Source organism: Stegodyphus dumicola, chromosome 7 (assembly GCF_044657685.1).
Source record: "Stegodyphus dumicola isolate Sdum_Otavi_A_Nest chromosome 7, ASM4465768v1".
NCBI lineage: Eukaryota > Metazoa > Arthropoda > Arachnida > Araneae > Eresidae > Stegodyphus > Stegodyphus dumicola.
In genome coordinates, this window is record NC_140774.1 from 152,298,986 (window position 1) to 152,311,170 (window position 12,185).

At 32.5% G+C, this 12,185-nt stretch overlaps 1 non-coding gene across 1 annotated transcript; it reads left to right on the forward strand.

Moving 5' to 3' along the window:
* Positions 1 to 208: 208 nt before the first annotated feature.
* TRNAS-GCU (transfer RNA serine (anticodon GCU)) lies at positions 209 to 290 on the forward strand. Its single transcript has one exon. It is a non-coding gene; the product is annotated as a tRNA-Ser (tRNA).
* The last annotated feature ends 11,895 nt before the right edge of the window (positions 291 to 12,185 follow it).

Here is a 12,185-nt window from a genome sequence, read left to right on the forward strand (position 1 = left end):
TCGTAAAGAATAAATGAAACTGATTCATTTTAAATTGAAAAATTCATAAACGTTCTTCGATGTGTGAAAAACTTCTTTCGATGTAGAAATTTTGTTAGTTTAATTTTCGAAGCCTACATCGCATTGAAATTCTTGACTCAGAACAGTAATATGTAACTGTAACACAGTAAGTTTCCATGTTGACATATGTGAGTCAGTATTAGACGCTGACGAGGTGGCCGAGTGGTTAAGGCGATGGACTGCTAATCCATTGGGCTCTGCCCGCGTGGGTTCGAATCCCATCCTCGTCGTGGTTTTATTTAACCTTTTGTATTCTGAAACAACCTTTATATACGTAGAAACAGCTTTTAATTAAGTAATCATTATTAAATATGGGTTTTAAACAATTCGCGTAAATGTATCACTTAAGTTGTAGGTAGAAATAAAGTTTGTATACCGTAAGTAGAATATTTACAGAAACAGACTTGCCGAATTTGACTAACCGTAACTATTATGACTAAGCGTAATAACACCTGAATATTTTATAAAAGTAGTTTTTTTGTACTTTTAAATATGGCCTGTTTCTTTTCGTTAGCTTAAACGCAATTGCTGATTAATATTATAAACAAGGCTTTTAATTTATTTTTCGCTTGTAATTGTGTGAAGTCTTGAAAAAAACATCGATTTTCTACCATGTGTCGCTTCACAACTTCTTTAATAATAGTAGGAATCAATATTCTGCAGTAGCAGAATATGAAAACAGAATAGATATAGTATCAAAAACTAATTAAAGGATGCATTTAAAAATCATGATGTGAATATCGCGATGGGGAAATGAACAAAAGCCATTGCCGCAATGTTAAAGTAATGTAAAAAGAAAAAGAGTTTTTTAGCACCAGAGTCTCGCTATTAGTCTTAAATCTCATTTTTCCCCCCTCCGTATCATTTTTCAAATAAACTGTTTTGCCTCCAAATTTTATAGCTATGTATTATTTTTAAATAATACAGCGAATATGTATATAAAAAAATGAAAGGTTTCAGATTTTAAATTACGTCCTAAGGGGGCGTTTTTTAACGTTTTGTGTGTTACCTTTATTTATTAAATATCATGTTTGCACTTAAACCATAAAATTCAGTTCAATGGCAATGTCGCAAAATAATTTTGAAATGAGCACATCTTTAGATTTTCCGATACACAGTTTCGCGCTCTGGAGATAAAAAGGTTTTTTTTCCCCCGTAAAGTTTTGCCTTTGGTCGCTTTTAAATAGTTGAGTTTGTTACTCAAAAATTCGTTAAAGTTTTACAAAATATGAAATCGATAATAAAATAAATTCCAAATTTCAAATTTGGTCTTCCACATGCCAATGTTCTCAGTAGAATTACGTCATTCAAAATTTGATAGCTCTAAGTACCGTTGTTTTATCACAATGCGAGAAACATGCATACATTTATGCAGATTCTTCATTATTTAATTTCTTTAATTCCTTCGCATCCAATCCGCCCGACACGGCCCTACATTGAAACGACCAGAACCGCCCGAAAACGGCCAAGATTGTAATCTTCTTTTCTTCCCTCCCCCTAAAGTATGTAGTAGCAGGTGCACTTTCCCCAAATGCATTGTATCAGTTTACTGCAGACAGCTTCTCCTAAGAGTTTTTTTTATCTTTTGGTTGATCGTGACATTTCATTGTTGATTCTTTTGTGGTACAGTGTGTTTTTTAAGCTTTAAACAGCAATAAAAGAGCAGTTTAAAAATTTAAGGATTATATTTATTTTTAAACAATTTATTCCTTCTTATAAAAATGACGGAAGTAAACAAAATCTCAGTCATGATGATAACAAAGCCAAAAGGCTTGTTGATCTGACCTTCAGAATAGCTTTATAAAGAAAGGGGTCAAAGGCTAATGGAATCTTTGTTAGAAAGTACAAAGGATGTCATTGGACATCTTCACACCTATTTTCTGCGTTAATGGACGGGGAGGGGAGGAATTTGCTGTGAAACTGGAAAAGTATTTCGGGCGTTTCGGATATTTTGAGGATATAGCTTAGCGAAGGGTCTGGATTTTAGAGTTAAACATAATACAGGGCGATAATATTTGGCGGCAACAATTTTAAAGTGAGTCGGACATTTACAGTGAACCAAGGCAAAATCCCAAAACGAAAATAATATTCCTTCAGGGCAAATTGCCCCTTTTGCCTAAAAAAGTACGGCAATACAAATAAAAGAACGCTGGCACCAAACGTTACTGCCACGTATTATTTTTAAAGAAATAATATAGCGAATCTAAAAAAGTGTGTGGCAACACTTTCGAAAATTCTAAAGATATGCTGCTGTAAAAAATTTTGTGATTTTGCTATTGAATCCTTATGGAGTAATCTCACGTAAATTTGAACAAAGTACCGTGTAATAGTCGCCCCCCTCGTTTTGAACAGAAAAAAAAATCGTCAAAATATTTTCCCCGCGTAAAAATCGCAGTCACGTATTTGACCTTCATCTATAAAATAGAAAATTATTAGTTGTACTCTTCCCAGAACTACTACTCATAATGGATTCATCGGTTCTGTCGCGTCGCACCCATTCACGTTTTCAATGGTCACTCCATAGCGAGATAAGAAACTGCCTGTTTTCCTTAGAGAATGGGAGAGAATCCTAGGGCAGAATTTCTTATCCCCCCATTTTAAAGCTTTCAACTCGTTCTTCATTAAAGAAAGTATGCTCGTACTCTAAATTTACTAAGCTGCAAGTATCTAAAATTGCTGAAAATGAAGCTTTGCGGATATTTTGTAGTGCGGTACATTTCGTGGAGGTGTGATTTAGACCCTTTTTTTACCCTTCGAATATGGGAAAGCTTAAAAAGAATAATAGTTGTACAGTAGGATTTAAACTGAAGATTATTGAACGTGCTGAAGAGAATGGAAACAGAGATGCTAAAAGAGAATGGAATGTTAAGTGAAAAATTAATACTGGAGTGGAAAAAATCCAAACTATCGCTACAAGAACAAATGTAAATAGGAGCAGAGTACCAAAGCATGCAATTTCCCAATGATAGAAAATTAGCTTCTTTCTTATGTTCGTGCATTACGAAATGATGGATGTGCGATATCTCCAACGCTTTAGACGAAAGCAAAGATGACATTTTACAGAGACTCTTCAAACACCGATTCACATTATAACAGTGATACTGATACCTTAAGTGAAAATGATTTATTATGAACTATGCATTATGTTATTAGAATTTTTTTGTCAAAATTTTCTCTAAGATTATTTAAAGAAAAAATGTCTCTTTTTTGTTTGCAACTGCCGAAAAGACTATTTAACAAACAGCACATAATCTAGAAATATTTGGTAAGCTACTAATTTTATTATGATGTATTTTTTATACCAGTAATGTTTTAGCAATAAAGTGTGCAATATTGTGTCGTGGATTTGTCCGCATAATAGTCGCACCTAGACGTTCACAATGAAAAATTGGGAAAGAAAGTGCGACTATTACACGAGTAAACATGGTAAAACTTATTAATAAAGTTAAAAAAACTGAAAGGTTTGTCAGATTTAACGCTCGCCCAAAACGGTCTATTAATATTTTTTGAGCTCTCACTGAACTGGCATTCTACCAGTCTGCTGTTGCACTCCCGCCTGCTAACCCCTTTTTTTAACTTTATTATTAAACATCATTTTCTTTGCATTTACGCCATATAGAGTTCAGCAAAATCAGAAAATTGTAAAAGCAGCCGATGTTTAGAATTCCTGATACAGTGTTAAGCGTTGGTACACATTTTTCTATTTTTAGTCCAAAGGGGCTTTCTCCCTGATGTCCGTTTCACTTTTCAAACTGTTGCCACCAAATGTTAGAGTCCTGCATTATAACTGAAGAAATTAAATAATGAAAAATCTGCATAAATGTACGTATATTTTTCGCATTGTGTTAAAACAACGGTACATAGAGCCATCGAATTTTGAATGACGTAATCCTCCCTTGAATGTGGGTATGTGGAAGACCAAATTTGAAATAAATTTTATTATCGATTTTATATTTTGTAAAACTTTAACGAATTTTTGAGTAACAAACTCAAAGATTTAAAAGCGAGCAATGGCAACGCTTTACGGGGGGAAAAAAACCTTTTCATCTCCAGAGCGCGGAACTGTGTATTGGAAAATCTAAAGATATGCTCGTTTTTAAATTATTTTGCGATATTTCTATTGAAGACTCAGATGTTAGAAACACATGTCGGCAGGCACCCGGATTATCAGACCACATGCTGTGTAGAATTCGTGCGAAAATGGCATAACTTTTTTGTCCTATCGTGGCAAAGTTCGTAAGTGAGATAAAAATCTGGATAAATTGCGATATTAGAGTCTTCGGATACAGTAGGCGTTGAGATAGTTCTCCTAAAGTTGTCCGTAAGTTTAACTGCAAATAAACTACCGTAACCCTAAACATGCAATACAGCATAGCAGTTGTTACGTGCTAGCGTCAGAATGGCGAGAGCTCGTCTGAGTTGAAAGGCGTTGACTCTGGAGTTACTTGGGTGCGGAGGGGCGGAGCTACTGGGCTTCTTATCCAATGCTGAAACCTGAAAAGGAAGTACATCCACTTGCAAAACAGGCATTGGTTGGGGGGAGGGGTTAAGAGAAATAGCATATTGAAAGCTCTTAGTGAATGGTATGGGTCTATTTTGAAGTAAAAAGGCAAACACGAAAAAAGGAACATGGAAAAAGTGATCATGGGATGTAATAAGAGTAACTTCTATTGAAATTAAATTAAAATAACGATTAAGTTGTATGAAGTACAAAATAACTGAGTTAATTTAGTAGATAAAATTTTGGCAAAACTTATGTGACAGAACTTTATATCAGATGGCGGCATATTATTATATATATATTCCTACGTCTAACAGTAGTTATGAAAATAAACCCTAGATGGCGACACCTATGTCGCGATTTAAAACAGGGTATAACTGAGAATAAATCATTATTAGATAATCAAAGAAGATTTAAAGGTAAATTATCAAGTGAAATAGAGAAAATAATCACAGTTTACGTATTTAAATGTGTTGTCTCTATCCTGGTAATTATAATCCAGCTGTCGGATAGAGCTGTTATTCACTTTATGAATATTCCTGAAAAATTTTCTTGCAATTTTTCCAAAGCAAATGTTGATTTTATCTATATTGAGTTCACGATTAATTGCATCGTTCCTAATGAACCGGGGGCAATTTGCCAACTGTCTCAAAGTCATGTTTTGCACTTGTTGAATTTTTTTCATAGTTGTGTCACAAAGGAAACCCCAGACCGGACAGGCATAAGTAATGTTGGGACGCAAAATGGATTGGAATACAAGAACTTTATTTTGAATAGACAAACTCGAGTTTCGGGCAAATAGGGGGTTGAGTAAAGCTTTAACACCCCGAAACTTGTGTAAAGTATATGTAACGTGCGGGACCTATGTGAGTCTTTGTTCTAAGAAGACACCAAGGTATTTAACTTGCTTGGCCCAGGGAATACTGATACCATACATTTTGAGGGTGATAGTCAGATCCAGGTTGGCTTTGTAGGTGAAGTAAACAGCTTCTGATTTCTCTACATTCGTCTTAATTTTCCATTTTATCATCCAGGACTCCAGTGCATTAAGGCTCCTATATACCAGGCTGAATCATCAGGCATTCGCTATCCCAAGTGGGAGATTAAATGGCGGCTGTGTAGTTACGGTGCAACAATTTTTTGTGTTTTTTTTTGTGTAAAATGGGCGGATGTGCAGCTATTAATTGTTCAAATCATTCACGGAAAGGTCATACATTGGTAAAATTTCCTAAAAATGAAGAAAGAAGAAAAATATGGGTAAATAATTGCCGAAGAGACAATTGGAAACCTGGTCCAAGCGCTGAAATTTGCTTAGTAAGTATAATGTTAATTACGCCTTGATTTAGAGTTTATATCTTCTCTGATGTTTATAATGTGTAAGTAAAGTGAAATTCTTGTGTACAATAACCTAAGTATCTGCTAATTTCTGTAATAATAGCTATAATTAAATTAGTCTAGGGTTAATGTACCCGTCGCCAAACATCGCCAATGTGGATGTTTTGAATGTGGAAAAGAAATTTCTCTTCTAATATAAAGCGCAAATTTTGTTTTCCTGTGCTAATTGTGGAAATTATACTAATGTAACATGAAAATCATTAGCATATTGAAATTTATTAAAAAACAAATCATAATTTGGAAAGTCAAGATAAAATCTGAATGTTTGCTAAAGATATATGTAACATTATACTATAGTTGCAATATCGTTGGAATGATATATAATTTTTTTCTTTATTTTATAATCACTATTGTTAAAAAGTTAGATGAGTTTTTTATGCACGGTGCCCACTAATGTTTCTTGGTTAAAATAACTTCCGGAATTTTGACATTGACATCTGAAGTCAATAGAATAAATTGAATAGTATGAGACAAAATATATATAATCTGACTTCAATAATTGCAAGTACCATATATTTATAATCACAGTATTATACAATTTGGCAATGGAGTAAAGATTTAGAAATGAATGCAGAACATTCAAATAAGCACAGAAAACTTGTGAAACTGCATGTGTATTTTTCAAAAATAATTGTAGTGTTTTTAATGCATGTGTAGTGTTTAATGCATGCATAACAATCAAATAAATCTGCCTATAATGATGAATTTCAAAGGCCAAGCCAAAATCCTTTCATGAATTTGATACTTCTAAAGAATGTGATCTCGTCAAATTAAATCCTCATGACATTGATAAACAGTTATTACTGATATGTGTTACAAAGCAGATTTTTATACATGATAAATAATATTTTCTGAAGCGTTATTTTGTGTTGTCATCTCTAAATAAGAAATTGCCTACAAATTCAGAAAGCTACTGAACTACGTTCTAGAGTTTTTAATAACTTTAATTGGATATGTCTGTGGGGATGTAATTTAAAAAATTGTCGTTTAAACTGGCCTTGATGCTTTTTAAAATGCATGTTGGCACTGTGCTTCGAAATTAGGCCTATGTTTTGAATGATTAGAGAATTAAAAATTAAATATTTCAATTAAAGCAATAAACATTACTACAATTATAACAAGAATCATAGTCTGCTCTAATTATAAATGTATTTATCGGCCTAGTATCTTAAAAGTTGGGTGAAGTGAACTCATATTTTCTTATCTATTGTAAGAGCACTATAGCAAGAAATATAGTTTTATTTTAGTTGTTTTTAATTTTATAGCAAAACACTACTTCATTTAATTTTTGGATAATGTTCTAAAGAACACTTTAAATTATAGGCAAAAAATAAATATTGGATAATTAAATTCTGCCCAAGCTTACAAGATGCTGCTGCTGATATGTTAGACATGGTTTGTTTATTGTTTCAGTTTTTTATAATACTGGGCCTAATTTAATTACCTGCATATTTATTTATTGCCTATACTTACTTACAGTTCATGCTTGCTGCCTTTGGCACAACCTCACTGTGTGAAACACTTTTCTCACATTTCTTTCGTGTGGTTTGTTTTTTGTACTTTTATTTATTTTGTATACTTTTTTTTATTACTTTATGTATTTACAGGATCATTTTGAGGAATCTCAATTTGAGTCACTATGCAAAGATAGTTAAAAACTAAGAAAAACTGCAGTACCAACACTCTTTAGCATTCCAAATCCACCACCATCTGTAACTGACAAGAGGATAAGAGAAGTAAGATGTCCTAAGCCAAATACTGAAGTGGTAAATTATTTAATATTCTCCAAAAAATTGTTGAAAAAATCATTGTTATTACAAATATATTAATTCAGTCAACCATTGTTTAAAAAAATAATCACAGCATAACATGTTTACTATTTCTTTTTGAATTTAGGAAACTCTACCTGCTTCAAATGAAGAGTTGTTAAAAAAAATAGAATTCCTTGAGCAACAGCTTCAAGAAAAAGATGCAAAATTGACATCATTTTTGTCCGATGAGCAAGTAGGAACCCTTGCTGTGCAGTCAAAAAGGAACTGGTCAGAAAAGTCCATTATAAAAGGACTGAAGATGCGATTTGCTTTGAGCAAACATGGATATAATTACCTCAGAAGTACTGGATATCCAGCACCATCGTACAGTACCTTGAACAGGAGGATTAGGGACATAAAAATTAATTTCGGCATTTTAGAAAATTTGTTTTTTTTCCTCAAGACAAAAGTTCATTCATTGGATGCTCTTGATAGGAACTGCTGCCTTTTAGTTGACGAAATGGAAATAGCTTCATATCAAGATTTTGATACATCGTCTAAGTCATTCATTGGAAATGTTACGTTAGGAAGCTAAGCATTACACTATTGTAATGCTTAGAGGCCTTAAAACATCATGGAAACAGATTGTTGCCAATGAATTAACAGGGCCTTCAACATCAGGTTCTGACATGAAAGATCTAATTCATAGAACTGTAGTAGCAGCTACAGAAATAGGTTTAACTGTAAGAGCCTCTGTTTCAGATATGGGAAGCAATAACAGAGCAATGTGGTCGTCATTGGATGTGTCTGTCTCTAGGAGAGATAGGAAGACAAATTACAACATTGGAGGACCTGATGTTTTCATTCACAGTATTGCAGATGTACCACATCTCATTAAAAATATGAGAAATACATTTCTTTCAAGTATTATAATATTACCAGAGGAATTTCGCCACCAGCATGCCTTGCCATCGAGGATAGTATCTTCAGTGTATGTGAAACGACTCTGGTCAAGTGAGATAGAAGCAGATGCTGCCCTGAGATCTCTACATCACTTGAACAGAGTTCATCTCTTCCCAACACACTTTTCCTCGATGAATGGGGCATCTGCTGTGCAATTGTTTTCTGTAAAAACAGCTGCTGCTATTGAAAAAGCAGGTATTTTACACCAAGTTGCAAAAGAAGCATTAACTTCTGCATGGTGGCTGAGACTTGTAGCAGAATGGTTTACAATTATGACTACAAGGCATCCAAAAAAAGGCATCACTATCAAAAATCAAGATGAGAAATTTAATATTTTATTGAAATTCATTCATGTGACTGAAACTGTTCAGTTTGGGAAAGCATGGAAGCCATTTCAAACTGGCATTATTATGAGCACATTGAGTGTTGTGAAACTCTCAAAAGAATTATTTTCCGAGGGGTTTACATTTTTCTTACCAGGCAGGTTGACACAAGATGCGCTGGAAAATGCCTTTTCACAGATTAGACGAAAGTTGGGTGCAACGCCTACTGCTTTGCAAGCCAAGAGAGCACTGAAATTAGTGTGCCTGTCACAGTTCATTTCAGATATCAATAATCCAAATTATTGTTCTGAAAGTGACCACAGCCTCTTTGATGCTTCTGAATTAGAGGTTGCTATCAGAAAGGAGGTCTTGCATCCTATCTCCAATTCTGTAGTGCCATCTACCTCTTCTGCAGTGGCAGTGAAACGTCGCTTGCCCCCAGCTGTGGAAGAAAATGATATACATTACATCGCAGGAGCCATATATAATAAGTTGTTGAAAAAAAAAGCATATGTGAAAATTGTAAAACAGCTATGACCATTTCAGAGGACATGCTGGAACCTGACATACCCGAGCATCGCACAATTCTTACAAAACATAGCAATAAAGGTGGACTGAAGGTCATCTCTTCAGGAATGTATCAAATATGTAGGGAAGCTGAATGAGAATTTCAAAAATGTAAAGATGTACTCCTTCGTTTACAATCAGCCATCACAAAAGAATTAGTTGAAAGAATAATTGATAAATGTACGCATGTGGCCATGCCAGAATGCTGTAATCTTAAGAAAGTAATTATTGATAATTTTTTTATTACTAGATGCAAAGGCCTTACACAGCATCTTATCAACAAAAGAGCCCATAACGTTTCATATTCATCAGCATCGGCCAATAAGAAACAAAAAGTAAAATAATTTTAGAAGGTATGTATGTTTTATATTAAATAATTTATGTGTTTTATGTAATATGTATTACTTTTTCCTAGGCTACGAGTATATAAATTTCTGTGTTTGATGTTATATATGTTACTTTCTGCTAGGCTATGAGTATATTATTATGGTATTATTTTCTTGTTTCTAATATATAGAAATATAGCATATTTTCCAGTATAAAATTTCAGTTCAGTTTTACTTAAAAGTATGGGAAAGTAGATTTGTTTCATGCATGATCTTTATAATACTGGTATGAAATGAATGAATTTTAATCTGTAAACAATTTTTTGTTAATATTGAAATGTGTTTCCTTGGGTACATTTTTAGGCACTTGTGGATCATGTCAGACAACATGCAATAGAAAAAAGATGTCCGTGTGCATAAATTTTTCATTGTGTTACTTCATTTTATCTAAATTTCAAGGATAATTCTTTTCATTTTTATATGGCATGTTATTAGTATAAAGGCTAGTGAAAATAAATTGGTATGTGTATCTGTTTTTGAAGTGTAATGCTTAAATAAAAAGATGGTGTGTGTTTCGTCATTTAAATAAAATTTCAAAGATAGTATTTTTCAGCGTTGTACTGTTTGTTATTTCTCAATGTAAAGGGTAACAAGGGGAAAAAAACTGGTATGGTACATCTGTTTTTTAAGCATGATAATTTTATTTATTTCTTTAGTGATGCATATATATAGAGAGAGAGAAGGTATTTGGTCCAACTGAAGTTATAATAAATCTAATTTTACTAGATCTCTCCCTCCCCTCAGGTGTAGAAAATTTTCAAATGCAGAAAGTTTATTTGCAGAATTAATTCATTTCTGATAAACTTATTATCATTAATTTTTTATATACCATGTTATTAAGTTACACGTATGACTACTGTGTAATAAACTTGTATTTAGGGCAAAAAATTAACTGTTTTGCAGCTGGTGACTAATATCATATGCTTCTAAGAATATTACTTTAACTTTTTTCATAACTTTTGTATTTCAGGAACATGAAACTGTTATTTTGATATACTTAAATAATAAAAGTGTGTATCTGAATCAATTAATGGATACAAATATTTTACAGTTATTTTTAGAAGATATTTGCCATATCGCTTCTAATAATTCATAAAGTATATTAAAATATAGGTAAATAATTTGGTGCAGAATTCAAATTTAGGGTTTGAAATATAGTGAATCATGAGACTAAATGATTTTTATTGTCATGATTTGCCTGGGCTTAAGAATGTACTTTTCGCCCGGTGGAAATTGTCATCAAACTGTCCTGAACAGGCTTTTTGTTGATAATAACTTCCAGGCTTATCAGTACCTCCTTTTGAGTGGAGGGTATATAAATATAGTACCCAATTTAAATTACATTGTGATTGTAATAATATTGTGGTATTAAATAAGTGATTATAATTACAATTTAGATAATTGCTTTGTAATTATATTACATTGTATCTGTGAACTCTTAATTTCATTACTTTATGCAATTATGTTGTAAGTGCATAATCTAATTGCAATAATATAATCTATTCACAATTACAAAATAATTATAAATGCAGTTACATCTTAAATAGAGGCCATTTTAATACTTTTAAATTTTTGCAAGATAACTTCCCATTAAGGTTCATTTGGAGGAAACTATGCAAATACTAAAAAAGAAGTTATGTTAAATTTACATATTTTGTACAGTAGTTTCTTGTTATAATGCTGTTCAATATATCTTCAATACTTTTGTAAATTTAACGACATTCTTTGCAATTACTGTGGGGCTTTAAAAAGAAGTTTCTTAGTTATGCTTTCTAATAAGAATGTGTTAAAAATTAAGTATTATGTATAATAACTAACAATTAAAAAAACTTGACTGCATGAAAATGCTGTTGCTGTGTAAAATAAAAAATAAGCTTTCTTTTATGCTTTGAAATGAATTACATGTGGTTAAGTCGTCCTTTTACAATTTAAGAATGTGGTTAACACACATTCTTAAATTGGACAGGTTTTATCTAAATTATTAGTATAAAATATATAAACTATGAATTATTTTGTAACATAACTCAAATTACAAAATTCATTCTATATACGTTCAAATTTATTATCTTTTATGGAATAACTGTTTTTTAATTTAGGTAAAAATTGGATTTTTAGAAGTATTACAAATACAATGCAACACAAAGGTGATCTGATTGGAGAGGAAGGACTTTTTATTACGGTTTCTAGTTCGTATTTATATTACATTTGGTGAAAGTCATCCAAAACACAGAATGCTGTA